This window comes from Hylobates moloch, unplaced genomic scaffold (assembly GCF_009828535.3).
Source record: "Hylobates moloch isolate HMO894 unplaced genomic scaffold, HMol_V3 SCAFFOLD_17, whole genome shotgun sequence".
Classification (NCBI taxonomy): domain Eukaryota; kingdom Metazoa; phylum Chordata; class Mammalia; order Primates; family Hylobatidae; genus Hylobates; species Hylobates moloch.
This window is the reverse complement of record NW_026652292.1, coordinates 1,820,754-1,833,419: the sequence shown is the minus strand read 5'-3', so window position 1 is coordinate 1,833,419 and position 12,666 is coordinate 1,820,754. Positions and strand designations below refer to the sequence as shown.

The 12,666-nt window shown below is 44.4% G+C and overlaps 1 long non-coding RNA gene across 1 annotated transcript; it reads left to right on the top strand.

Moving 5' to 3' along the window:
- The first annotated feature begins 3,960 nt into the window (after positions 1–3,960).
- LOC116457045 (uncharacterized) lies at positions 3,961–12,383 on the top strand. The gene is made up of 3 exons (XR_004244893.1): positions 3,961–3,983; positions 5,009–5,184; positions 12,139–12,383. It is a non-coding gene; the product is annotated as an uncharacterized LOC116457045 (long non-coding RNA).
- Positions 12,384–12,666: the final 283 nt, after the last annotated feature.

Below are 12,666 nucleotides of genomic sequence, written 5' to 3'. Positions count from 1 at the left end.
AGCAGCAGTGAGGCCACTCCACCAGTGGGACAATAGAGCCCACAGGAGAAGCCAGAGTGCCCACCCCGGCTTGCAGGAAGAAGAACCCCTCCCTTGTGATGGCAAAGGAGGTTATTGGGATCTTGGACATTCAGCCCCATATCCTTCCACTGTTGAAGCGTGCCAGAGAATATCAGCTAAATTAAACAGTGTAAAGAAGAGCCTGAGTCTCAAAATAGAATATAAAAATATTACGATTTCCATGAAAAATCACTCACCATACCATAAACCAGAGATGTCATAAATGTTAAAATTGTCTGACAAAAATTCAAAGCAGCCATGAAGAAAACGGGCTTCAGGGAAACATATGAACACGCTTGAAGCAAAACTAGAAAATGGGAAAATCACAGCAAACAAACAGAAGATGTAAAAAAACAATAGCAAGTGAAAATTTGAAACTAAAAGTACAAGAATTTAAAAAAAGAGTTTACTTGACACTACCACAGAGGAAACAGAAATGGTAAACTTATAAATAGAACAATAGAAACCACCCAATTTGAATAGCTGAGAGCAAATAGATAGAAAAAAAATGTTATCAGAGCCTCAGGGATCTGTATGACAATGATTTTCTTTATAAACTGACATTTATGTCAGTGGAGTCACAAAAAGAAAAAGGGGAAAGAGAAAGGGATTAAAAAGTGCTCTAAGAAATAATGGCTGAAAATTTCCCAAGTATGACAAAAGAGAGAAATCTTTAGGTTAAAGAAGCTGAGCAAAACTTCCTCAAAATAAAATTTCCAAAGGAATACAGTTCCCCAAATGTATACAAAGACACATCATAGTCAAGTTTCTGAAAACTAAAGACAAACTCTTGAAAGAGAAGTAATACTTTACCCATAGGTGAAAAAATGGTTCAAAGTACAGCAGATTTCTCAAAGGAAACTATGGAAGGAAGTGGCACAACATTCCTGCCACTGGAAGACAAGAACTATTAACCCAGAATCACAACCAAGTGAGAATCTTTGAGGAATGAAGGGTATATCTAGACATTCACAGATGAAGAAAAACTAAGAGAAAACTTTTCATCAGCTGATTTACCCTGAAATAATGGCTAAAGAAATTTCTTTAAACAAAAAGAAAATAAAAGAAGAAATCTTGGAATATCAGAAATAAAAAAGGAAGATTAAAAGAGTTGAAATTATAGGAAAATTCAATCGGTTTTTCTTCTTCCTGAATATTACAAATTATGTTTGATAATTGAAACAAACATTTTAGCAGCACTTGATTTACTTCTAAATATTTGCATGGAAAAACTTAAAATTATTTATAAACAAGGAGGGTAAAATGACGTAAGAAGAAGTAAGGTCTCTATATCTCACTCAGACTGGTAAAACAACCTTTGAAAAAAAGCATAGGAGAAAACCTTTGAGATACAGGTTAGGCAATGGTCCTGAGATTTGACACCAAATATGATCCACAGAAGAGAAAAATTGATAAATAGGACTTCATTAAAACTAAAAACCTTTACTGAATGGGAAAAAATGTTAAAATATAAAATAGCAAGCTACACACTAGGAGAAAATATTTGGAAACAACGTGGCCATCTCAGGCTAATAGCTAAATCATATAAAGAACTTTCAAAGTATTTTTTACAATCAAGTAGAAAATGAGAAAAAGACGGGAACAAACATTTCATCAAAGACAATATACAGATGGCAAAAAGGCACATAAAAATATTATCAACATTATTAGCAATTAGGGAAATGCAAATTGAATGAAAATGAGACATCATTACACAGCATTAGAATTGTTAAAATTAAAAAAAAAAAAAAAACAGTGACACCACCAAATGTTTCAAGGACGTGGAAAAGCTCAATCTCTCGCAGATAGCCAGTGAGAATGTAGAAATGGTCCAGTCATTCTGAAAGACAGTTTTATACTTTCTTTTTTAAATTTTTTATTTATTTATTTTTTTTATTTTTATTTTTATTTATTTATTTATTTTTATTTTTATTTATTTTTTTATTTTTTTTTGAGACGGAGTCTCACTCTGTCACCCAGTCTGGAGTGCAATGGTGCTATCTCAGCTCACTGCAAGCTTCACCTCCCAGGTTCACACCATTCTCCTGCCTCAGCCTCCCGAGTAGCTGGGACTACAGGCGCCCGCCATCAACCTCGGCTAATTTTTTTTTTTTTGTATTTTTAGTAGAGACAGGGTTTCACCGTGTTAGCCAGGATGGTCTCGATCTCCTGACCTCATGATCTGCCCGCCTCGGCCTCCCAAAGTGCTGGGATTACAGGCGTGAGCCACCGCCCCGGCAGACAGTTTTGTAGTTTGTTAGGGAAACGTGTCAACCTAAACAACAAACAGAGAGAGACACTCTTTAAAGGAAAATGATATTATTCAGGAATAGGACGTAGCAGTGGGAAACTTATGCCGTAGCAAGCAATGTGTGTATTCAGGGAGGTCAAAGAAGACAAAAGTTTTTAAAGGAAAATGGAGGAAGATGACATAATTGTCTTGAGATAATTACCCTTGGCTACAGGTATCAAAAACAAGACGGACTCCAGTCCAAGGTTGGAGAGGCATGACGGATGTTCTTATGGGAATATTGTGTGTGTGTGTGTGTGTCTGTGTGTGTGTGTGTGTGGTGGGTGGGGTGGGGGGTTGCAATGGCCTTTGTGCAAGGTTCTGGTTTTTGCCATTTTTTGTGACAGTTCTTGCTGTCAGTCATTTATGCATGAGAATCCTCCCTCCAAGGCCTTTTCTGGCTCTATTTGTCAGGGCTTGTTTGTTTGTTTGAACAAAAGTGATTCCATTTTGACTCTGACAGCTTTCACACGTGCAACTACCCTTTGACGCAGCAATTGCACTGCATACCTTGGTCATTATCCCAAAAAATCAAAATGTCTATTTATAGCAGCTTTGGCATAACAGCTAAAAACTAGAAACAAACCAGATGTCCTTCAATGGGTGAACAGTTAAACAAACGGGTCTGTCTACATCATGGAATACTACTCAGCAATAAAAAGGAATGAACTATAGATCCATGCAGCCACATCAGCGAGCCTCCCAAGAATTATGTTGAGTGAAAAAAAAATTTCACAAAGTTACATGCTGTATGATTACATTTATATATTAAATTTTAGAAATTGAGAACAGATTGGTGGTTGCCAGGGGTCCGGGAGGAGTGTGGGTGGGAAGAAGTGGGTGTGGACATCAGACGGTGACAGGGAGATTCTTGTACACGGAAAGTTCTGAGCCTGGATTGTGTCAGTGTCAGGTTCCTGTCTGTTACATTGTACTACAGTGTTGCAAGATGTTACCAGTGAGGGAAACTGGAGAATGTGGGATCTTTATTATTTCCTACAAAGCAGGGGAAACTTCTAAGTTCTTGAAATTGCTTAAATAATTGAAACAACGAAGAACAATTGTAGAAGCTACACCTGTTTCCTCATTTTGAAAGAATGTAGAATTAAGTCAGTTATTTATACTTTTATTTCATATATATGTACATATATAATACATATATCGTAGCAGATAGAAAATGTTTTGTGTTTGCCCTAATGGGAGCATGGAATAAATAGAAGCTGCTTACCTTTCAAAGTCAAAACTTCCGTGAGCAACATAACATTTGGCAGTTCCTGCAGTTGGTTCCATTAATTTTTATATGAATGTCTTCTTAGATAATTATCTTGTTCACCAGAAGGAGCCAAAAGAAAGGCAGAAAAATTATAATAGTAAATGAAGACACATCCAAAAAGGAATACAGAAGACTTGCAAGGATACTGCCAGGAAGTCTAAATAGCAGACCGGCCTGAGACGTGTAAAAGTGTGATTGAGTTAGCACGGGCCTTGGGGGGATTGTTTGTTTATATTTAGAATAAGCAGAGCAGGAGGGCAGCCAGGCCCAGGTGCTTGATGGAAGCTTTACGAAGTCACTCATGGAGGGACGATGGGAGCTTCCAGCCCCACTGCCTGTGGCTTCCACATTCTTCAGCAGGTGAGAAATTGTGTGTTCTCCTTGCCCAGGAACAGTGCTCTTAGTCGGCGGGCTGAGATAATTTGGGCAGGGATCATTGTAAATTACTCTGTTGTCACTTCCCTTTGTCTCTGATAACACAGCTGCTGGTTCCTCCGAGCCAAGCCTTCACCCCCACATTCCATAAACAGCAGGATAAGTCTCCCTGGCACATATCAGTTTATGGAGTGAAAATATTTGTTTGTTTGGTTGCTTTTGATCATGCCTGGAAACAAATTCTAAGTTCTCCAGGCTGTGGGCAGGCCGCCTTGCTGAACACATTCTGGTCACCATAAAGTGGTGATCACAATAGCTGTCTCGGTGTGCGGTCTGCAAAGACAGCCAGGAACTCTCCCACAGCACCTGGCTCTGAAGAGGACGTGGTGTTCCATTCCTCTCTCTTCCTCGTCTAGACTACAAGATGCTTGAGCGTAAAGGTCACGTTTAAAGTCACATTTGTGTCTAGTACCTGGCAGCACGGTGTCTTCAAGGGACAACTGAGGTCCCTGAGCTATGCTTGGTGAGGTTGAGGACACACACACACACACACACACACAGACACACACACACACGAAAACACATTCACACATAAGCACAAAAAACATACAGAGAGAAAACACACAGACAGGAAACACACACAGAAAGGAAGCACACACAGAGGAAATACACAGTCACACACACTCACAGAAAACACACACGGAAGGGCAGTGTGTGTCGTAGATGCCAGGAGGTTGTATTACCATGGGAAAACAGCACCGTAGAGGCATAAACCTCCTCTAACTGAAAAGGTCCCACACACATGTAGCTGGAGATGAGCACAATATCGTTCCCTATTTTAAAAAGGACGGCCCTTGTCAGCAGCTCTGGGCCACAATCCAGGGTCAGGTGAAGTGGACAGTCCTCCACACCCCAACTCCAAGCGCGGGGATGCTCTGTAAGAGAACACACTCTACTAGACGCAGTGCTACGAGACTCATGCTAAAATCTATGTGTACATCCTTCTCCAGGTCCCTCATAAGATCATCACGAACAACATGGAGAAATATTGGCCTGCTGAAAATAGAAGTGCAGAGACTCTCTCCTGTGACAGAAAAAGGCATGGAGCATTCGCAGAACTGTATCCTCAATGGCCCCATAATGATACCATCTTTTATTCCTTTTAGTAGCCTCATCAATGCCCACAGTGAAGATGTGTCCGTGTCTTTAAGAGAATCCAGCGGAATGGAATCCCACTGTGGTGTGTTTCTGGACTCGAAATTCATCATGGTTACATTTTAATCCTTGGGCAACCAAAGACCATCAGCATCATAGTGATGCAAGTGGCACTTTAGTTACAATCCCCATTGCTAACAAAAGTACCAAGAAAAAAGTATTAGATAAAGTGAGAGACTTTGCTTCTACAAATAGTAGAGCAGTTTGCAAGCCGGGGAGACACAGTCATTGGTACAAAACAGAGGTGCGCTCCATGAGAACCAAGAGAGGGGCTGTCTTTTATGGAAAAGGTTTCCTCCCAGGCTCCCATCCTGGTCCACCACGTAAATAAGGGATGCAGGCTTCTTTGGTTTGCATTGGTTGATAAGATTGACGTAGACCAAGCAACCTGGTCCACTATGTAACTAGGGGATGGAGGCTTGTTTTATTTGCATTGCTTGATAAGACTGACGTAGGCCAAGGTCTGTTGTGTAGGTCCAGAAGGAGAAGTGGGACTTCCCATCCACCATCACTTCAGGCACCGTGAACAGGAACAGGCAACCCTGAGGGTCCCAAGATGACACAAACGTGTATTTTCTGCCAGGAATGCAGAATGCACATGTGACCTGCAGTCAGCAGATGGCCAGGTGCCTCCACCTTGAATTTAGGCCAGTCAGCCACTTGGGACCCATCTTGAGGGACCAGCTCCTTCGGGTTCACTGTGGACCTCGGAAGGGCAGTGTGTGTCGTAGATGCCAGGATGTTGTATTACCATGGGAAAACAGCACCATAGAGGCATAAACCTCCTCTAACTGAAAAGGTCCCACACGCAAAGACACGGAGCTCCAGTCATGTGAGAGCACATTCAGTTTGGGGAAACCTTTTTTGGTCTCTTCCCATTCTCTCCCCAACGAGACACATTCTGTGCATTCCAAAGAGATGGAAAATCTTGCACGAGCCAGTCCCGTGGTGTGCACTGGTAACTCTCCAAATTTACAGCGTGTCGGGCTCATCTTCATAGTTTGTTAAAAATAAATGTCCTAAACTCACCCCCACCCCAAAATTCTGATTCAGTAGCTCTGGAGTGGGGCCCAGGAATCTGCATTGAAGACTGCCTTCCCCGACACCCCCAGGATCTGAATTTGGTGGCCTCTGCACTGCACTGAGAGGGAGGACTGTGGCATTCAGAAGCCTCCTGTTAGGGGCCGTGTTAGGGGCCGTGGGGTCCCAGCGTGACTCCAACATGGTTCCCCCACCCTGGCATGGCCCTCTCCACTGGCAATGGACACCATGCTCCCGGAGTGACCAGAATCACTGTGGAGGTTCGTCAGTCTTTTTTGTTTGTTTGTTTTTGAGACAGGGTCTCACTCTGTCACCCAGGCTGGAGTGCAATGGCGTGATCTCGGCTCTCTGCAACCTCCACCTCTCGGGTTCAAATGATTCTCCTGCCTCAGCCTCCCAAGTAGCTGGGATTACAGGCATGAGCCACCACACCCAGCTAATTTTTGTATATTTAGTAGAGACTGGGTTTCACCATGTTGGCAAGGCTGGTCTCAAACTCCTAGCCTCAGGTGATCTGTCTGCCTGAGCCTCCCAAAGTGCTAGGATTATAGGCATGAGCCACTGAGCCCGGCTGGAGGTTCATCTGTCTTTTAAGCCTGCTTTAATAGTGTACAAAGAATACATATTTTCTTTAATATTCATAGATTGTTTCTTCCCATTTAAGCTTGAGAAACAGCTTGTTTGGACATGGGTGTGATCAGAAGGATACATACGAGCTAAAATGTATTAGCACGTTTCATTTCCTGAGGACTTCTGCCATTGTAAAATAAATGTCATTTCATTTTAGGCCTTCTTTTAACATTTGGTGAAAGTAAGCTGTCCATGTTTTTTTTCCAAAATGCTTGGCCCTAGTAGTTGTTAGAAAATGTACATCGTACTCTGCAGGCTTCACGAATCAGTGAGAATTCAACTAGTCATTAAAAAGACATATGGAGTTTTAAAACCTCATAGGCTTCTGACAAAATGCATTTCACTCTGAGCACTTAAGAATTTCCAGACTGGGCACGGTGGCTCATGCCTGTAATCCCAGCACTTTGGGAGGCTGAGGTGGGTGGATCACGAGGTCAGGAGATCAAGACCATCCTGGCTAACACGGTGAAACTCCGTCTCTACTAAAAATACAAAAAATTAGCCGGGCGTGGTCGTGGGTGCCTGTAGTCCCAGCTACTCGGGAGGCTGAGGCAGGAGAATGGCGTGAACCCAGGAGGCAGAGCTTGCAGTGAGCCAAGATCGTGCCACTGCACTCCAGCCTGAGCAACAGAGCGAAACTCCGTCTCAAAAATAAAAAAGAATTTCCATGGAGTTGATGAAGAATGTGCCAGGCATTCGAATGAATGGGGTGCAGCCTCCTTCCTTGGGTCTGCACAAAGGGGAGGAGCTCTCATTATCCTGTACACATGACTCAGCAACGTGTGCAGGTATTCCCAGGCCCGGGTGAGGACAGCAGTGTGAGGACAGCACTCAGAGGACAGGAGAACGCTGGTTTCTGTGCAATCTTAACATTGTTGCAAAAGAACCCGCACAGGGTTTTACAGCCAACCTAATAGGTGCCCCTTATTGAAACAAAGATTGGGATCTGCTGATGGGGACTGCCAGCTCGGGGTGGGGGTGGGGTGGTGACCACCACGGCAGGACCATTTGGGTTAATTATGCGTGGTTTGCCCCCAAATAGAGTGCTCCCCTGTGGAGTTTGAGATGGTGGGTGGCCACCTCGCCAGCAGACCGAGGAGCTGTTTCCCAGAGGTCCTGGGCAGAGCAGTTGAGTGCTGTGCTCTGCAAGGGGACCTGTCGCTTGCGTGTGTTTACAAGGTGCCATGTGGCCGTATCTGCAACTCAGGTGTGGTCTTGTTCAGTCCCCTGACTCAGTGCTGTAGCCTCAGCTGCCTGAGGGCCTGGACTCCACTCCTGAGTGGACAGAAGGATGTCTGTGCTGCAGGAGGCCCACGCCCATCTGCCTTGCCTTGCCCCACAGGAAAGGTGTGACTTGCTGAACCTGGGTCTCCTGGGAAGAATCCTCTGTTGGTTTCTTCTCTTCTGTCATGGGGACCTATCCCATTTCTGCAATAACTGCCTGCCTCCCATCACACACTCTTGCGTGCCTTGCCTCTTGCTGTCTGAGGGGAGCTGGAATAGAAACGCCCTTGCTTCCTGTGAGTTTGGAGACAACTTCAGAAGATGAATTGTGTAGGCCCCTGAAGTTGTTCCTGAGAGCCCTGAGGCCGGGTGGGCCTGTGGATTCCCAGGCTGTCTGCACAGCCCAGCACTTGTTTCTGAACTCCAGGCTTCAGCCCTTTCTTTGAATGGCATGGGTGGCCCTAAAAAGATAGAAGGATAGAGCATAATGCCAGAGGAAAGGTTTTTCCAGAACATTGAGGTCCAAAGACCTCAATGAGAGGCAAAGACCATGTGAGGCCATAGCAAGAAGGCAGCTGTCTGCAAGCCAGAAGGAGAGCCCTCACCAGAACTCAAACCCACTAGTCTCCATCTCAGACTTCCCAGCCTCCAGAACTGTGGGAAAATAAACTTACGTTGTTTAAGACACTCAACCCGTGGCATTTTATGGCAGTCCCAGCAGATTACTATCTCTGTGTTCTTTTAAGCTCATAAAACATTTTCTGTTCACCAAACATCAGCTGGAAATTGTTTGGGGGAGAAAGCAGGAGGGGTGTGGGGTGCAGTGCTGGCACAGAGCTCAGCCAGGCTGATGTGCAGCTCTTTTACTTAAATATGACTCTTACTGCAGTTGAAGATCTAATTTGAAAATTTCCCGAAGCTCTTCTGGCAGCTGCTTTTTTGGTTCTTTGCATGTGGTTGGGAGGTGTGATGTGACTGCTTGCTTGCTGCACTTCCTGATGGGTGAAGGAGAAGGAGGCAGAGGAAGTGGGTGCACATTCAGGGCATGCACAGACGCTGCATGCTTGAGAACTGTTCACACCATAAACTCTGTTTCCTGCTTCAGGCCTAAGTGATGTTTGCCAACGTCAAGGACGAGACACACAACTTGATTTTGCGGAAGGCATTTCCTGTATTTAAAATAAGTGGCTATTTCTTGGTAAGGCCTAAGAAGTAAAACGGAAAGTAGCGTGCAGAGATGAAGTAGGTTGGCTGGTGCTATAGAGTTGGCAGTTGTTCCCCGTCCAGCCTGGCTGGTGGGAAAGGTCTGTCCTACCTTGGAGCTAACCCCAAGCTCTGGGCCTCCCTGAACTTCTGGAAAGAATGGTCCTGGGGCTCCCTACTGCATGCGGGTCCCTGGACCGGGGTGGCTGGGCAAAGAAGGGGGGCTGGGAGATGCCAGAGGACTCACATTCTTAGTGCCAGAAAACACTAAGCAAAATAGGGTTAGACAGGAGTGGAGTGAAGCTCATGCTCCAGGACATTTTAGAATATTTGTAATAACGTAGAAGATGTTTATGCTACAATGTTAAGTATAAATGCATTTACATGTATATGTAAAATATAGTGTGTGTGTGTGTGTGTGTGTGTGTGTGTGTGTGTGTGTGTGTATGCTTAGGAAGAAATTTTAAAAACAAAATAAAATACAAATTAACTCAGGCCCAGAGCTGGAAGAACAGTTAAGAGAGGCTGGGACTGCTGTGTCATAAATTAATCTTGATGTCCTGTGGGGCTCCTGTACCCTTGGATTTAAATGAGGTTGTGTTGGGAGGAGCTAGCAGGAGGGGTCTCCGGTGCGAACTTCTTTCTGTAAGCAGAGGGCAGCCCTCGACAAGGGTTTGGTTCAGGACTGGCCACTGAGGCGCTGAGCAGCTGGGCTTTTCCTCCTGGCAGACAGTGATCTGAGAGAGACTGAGGTTGGTTTCTAGATCATTCCTGATGCTCTAGAGTTAGTGAATTCCTTCAGTCCTGATGTGAGGCCTCTTTCCTTCATATATGTATAGGGAAGCTATGACGAGGTGCTTTTTCAAAGGCCAGGGAAGGGATCTCTGACCTTTTTAAAGATTTAATTTTTATTCTAACTTTTTAAATTCATGCAGGAAAAGAAACGCACAAATACACAATTCTTTTTCTTTTTTTCTTTTTCTTTTTTTTTTTTTTTTTTGAGACAGAGTCTCACTCTGTCACCCAGGCTGGAGTGCAATGGTGTGATCTCAGCTCACTGCAACCTCCACCTCCCGGGTTCAAGCAATTCTCCTGCCTCAACCTCCCAAGTAGCTGGGATTTCAGGCTCCCATCACCACGCTGGGCTAATTTTTTGATTTTTTGCATTTTTAGTAGAGATGGGGTTTTGCCATGTACCAAGCTAGTCTCGAGCTCCTGACCTCAGATGATCCACCTGCCTCCGCCTCCCAAATTGCAGGTTTTACAGGCGTGAGCCACCACGCCTGGCCAAATACACAATTCTTTCCCCCAAGTTCTGGGACGGAAGAGCAGATCTCAAGATGGGGCTTCCACTGAAACCCCGCCTGACTCTCACAGCCTGGTGAGCAGCACCAGGCAGCCTTCAGAGGTTGCTGGGCCCTGGTCTCCAGTCCTCTCCTTCTTGCTGCCCCGCTCTCTGTCTCCACCCCTCTGCCTTCTCTGATCATGGAAATAGCCAAGTAGAGCCACGGTTCTGGAAAGAGCTGCTCCGAAGCCTGTTACTCCCTACGAAGAGCTGGCGGGCGGGCCAGGTAAACACTAACACAGGTACTGTTGGCATCACTGACCATGGGTTTGCAGCACAAAGAGACATAAAGACCAGAGACCACTTACTGAGTTTATCAGTGGACCGATCCACTGGGCCTACCGTGGACCACCCAAATTTCACCTGTTCACCAAGAGAAGGTGGGTCAACTTGTACCTTACAGAATGGCTGACACAAGCCAAACATTAGAATATAAATGATGAATGAAGTCTTTGACAGTGTCTATACTAAAAAGAGAAAATGTAAAGGACTTCTCAAACTAAAAATAGAAAACCACCTCTTTGGTCACGTTCCAAGCATGAGCAGAGGCCACAGTTGAACTCGAACAAAGGCCACATTTTCACGTTTTGGGGTTTCTCTGGCCTATAATCTAAGAGAAATGGCAAAGGGGGTAGTTCAAAAAAAGAAGCTCAGAACTTTGATATTTTGCTGCTTGCTGCACAACATTACCTGCTTCAAAAGAAAAAGAACATGCAACATTTCTTTCGTGTTTCTGCCTGTAGTCACCTAAATGAGTCTTCCTCTGAAAGACATTTAACAGTTTTCACCATGTTACATAAACCAGTGATAGGAGCTGCCAGGAATTTGCTTTGGGTTGGTGAACTACCTTCTACCGAGTTAAACATTTTTGGTCATTGTGCATGTCTGCTGTCTCCACTATATTTTAATCTTCTGAGGTTTCTGTATTATTTTGTTTTCAGTTATTACCTCTGTTTTGAAAAGCTAAAGATACGGAAACTAGTTAAAAGGCTTTCTGGGCATCAGATATCTCTTATCAAGGATGCCGATGACTTCTGTGTCAACGAATTCCAAACACATGGTCCACATTTCCCTTAACAGCTCATGACTTCTGAAATGCAGGGGAAAGAGGCTTTGCAAAGTCGTCCTGTGGTGCTTTTCCAAACCCCTTGCCAGAGACCAAATGCACTTTGATTTCCACGTGATGTTTTCCCCAAATAACTGATGTGATATGTCAAAAATCAGTTATTAAGAATGAATGTACACAGGCACAGATTCATATAGATACATATCTACAAGTGGGTGTTTATTTTTAAAGCTAGAGTGTAATAGAGAGTTGATGCTGAGATTTCAAGATACAATTCGAGAAATATGGAATGGGTAATAAAACTGTATAAGGCAAACACTGTTAGAACTACAGCAATTCGGAACTTCTTAATGGGAAAACATGTTAATTCTATTTCTTTCTTTTCCTTTTTCTTTTTTTGACATGCCCATGAGAAGATGCGGTGACTTTTGTCAGTACAGCGTTCTCCACGCTGGCTGCGGGTGACGGCCTGAGCCCCGGTATAGTATTCCTGCCGGCCTCAGAAGGCCCTTCCAGGCAAAACCTGGGGCCAGCCTGTCTGCCGTCTGAAATGCCCTCCAGATTATTCCAAATGTGCATGTTAATGACCATCAGATCTGAGAGTTGGTGGAGAAGTTAAGATAAATAGAGAAAATCCTGACCGTGTTTGCTTTGGACCACATGAGACTCTCGAATTATTTTTAGGCTTTAAGGATGATGCACACAGGGCACTCAAGGACAGCTTCAGCAGCGGATGCTTGGCCTCTTATTTCTCTGGGCTAACAGCTCTGAAATTGGAGAAGCCGCACTGTGCCTGCAAAAAGCACTGAAACCGGACTGAAAAAGACACACGGAAACCTATGGGAGCTTCTGGAAAGGGTGGCTAGGGGGCGTCCTCTGGGGGGTGAAGCAGTGAATGAACCACAGAACTTGACGGTTGGTCAGCAAAGCCCCTGCCCCCACAT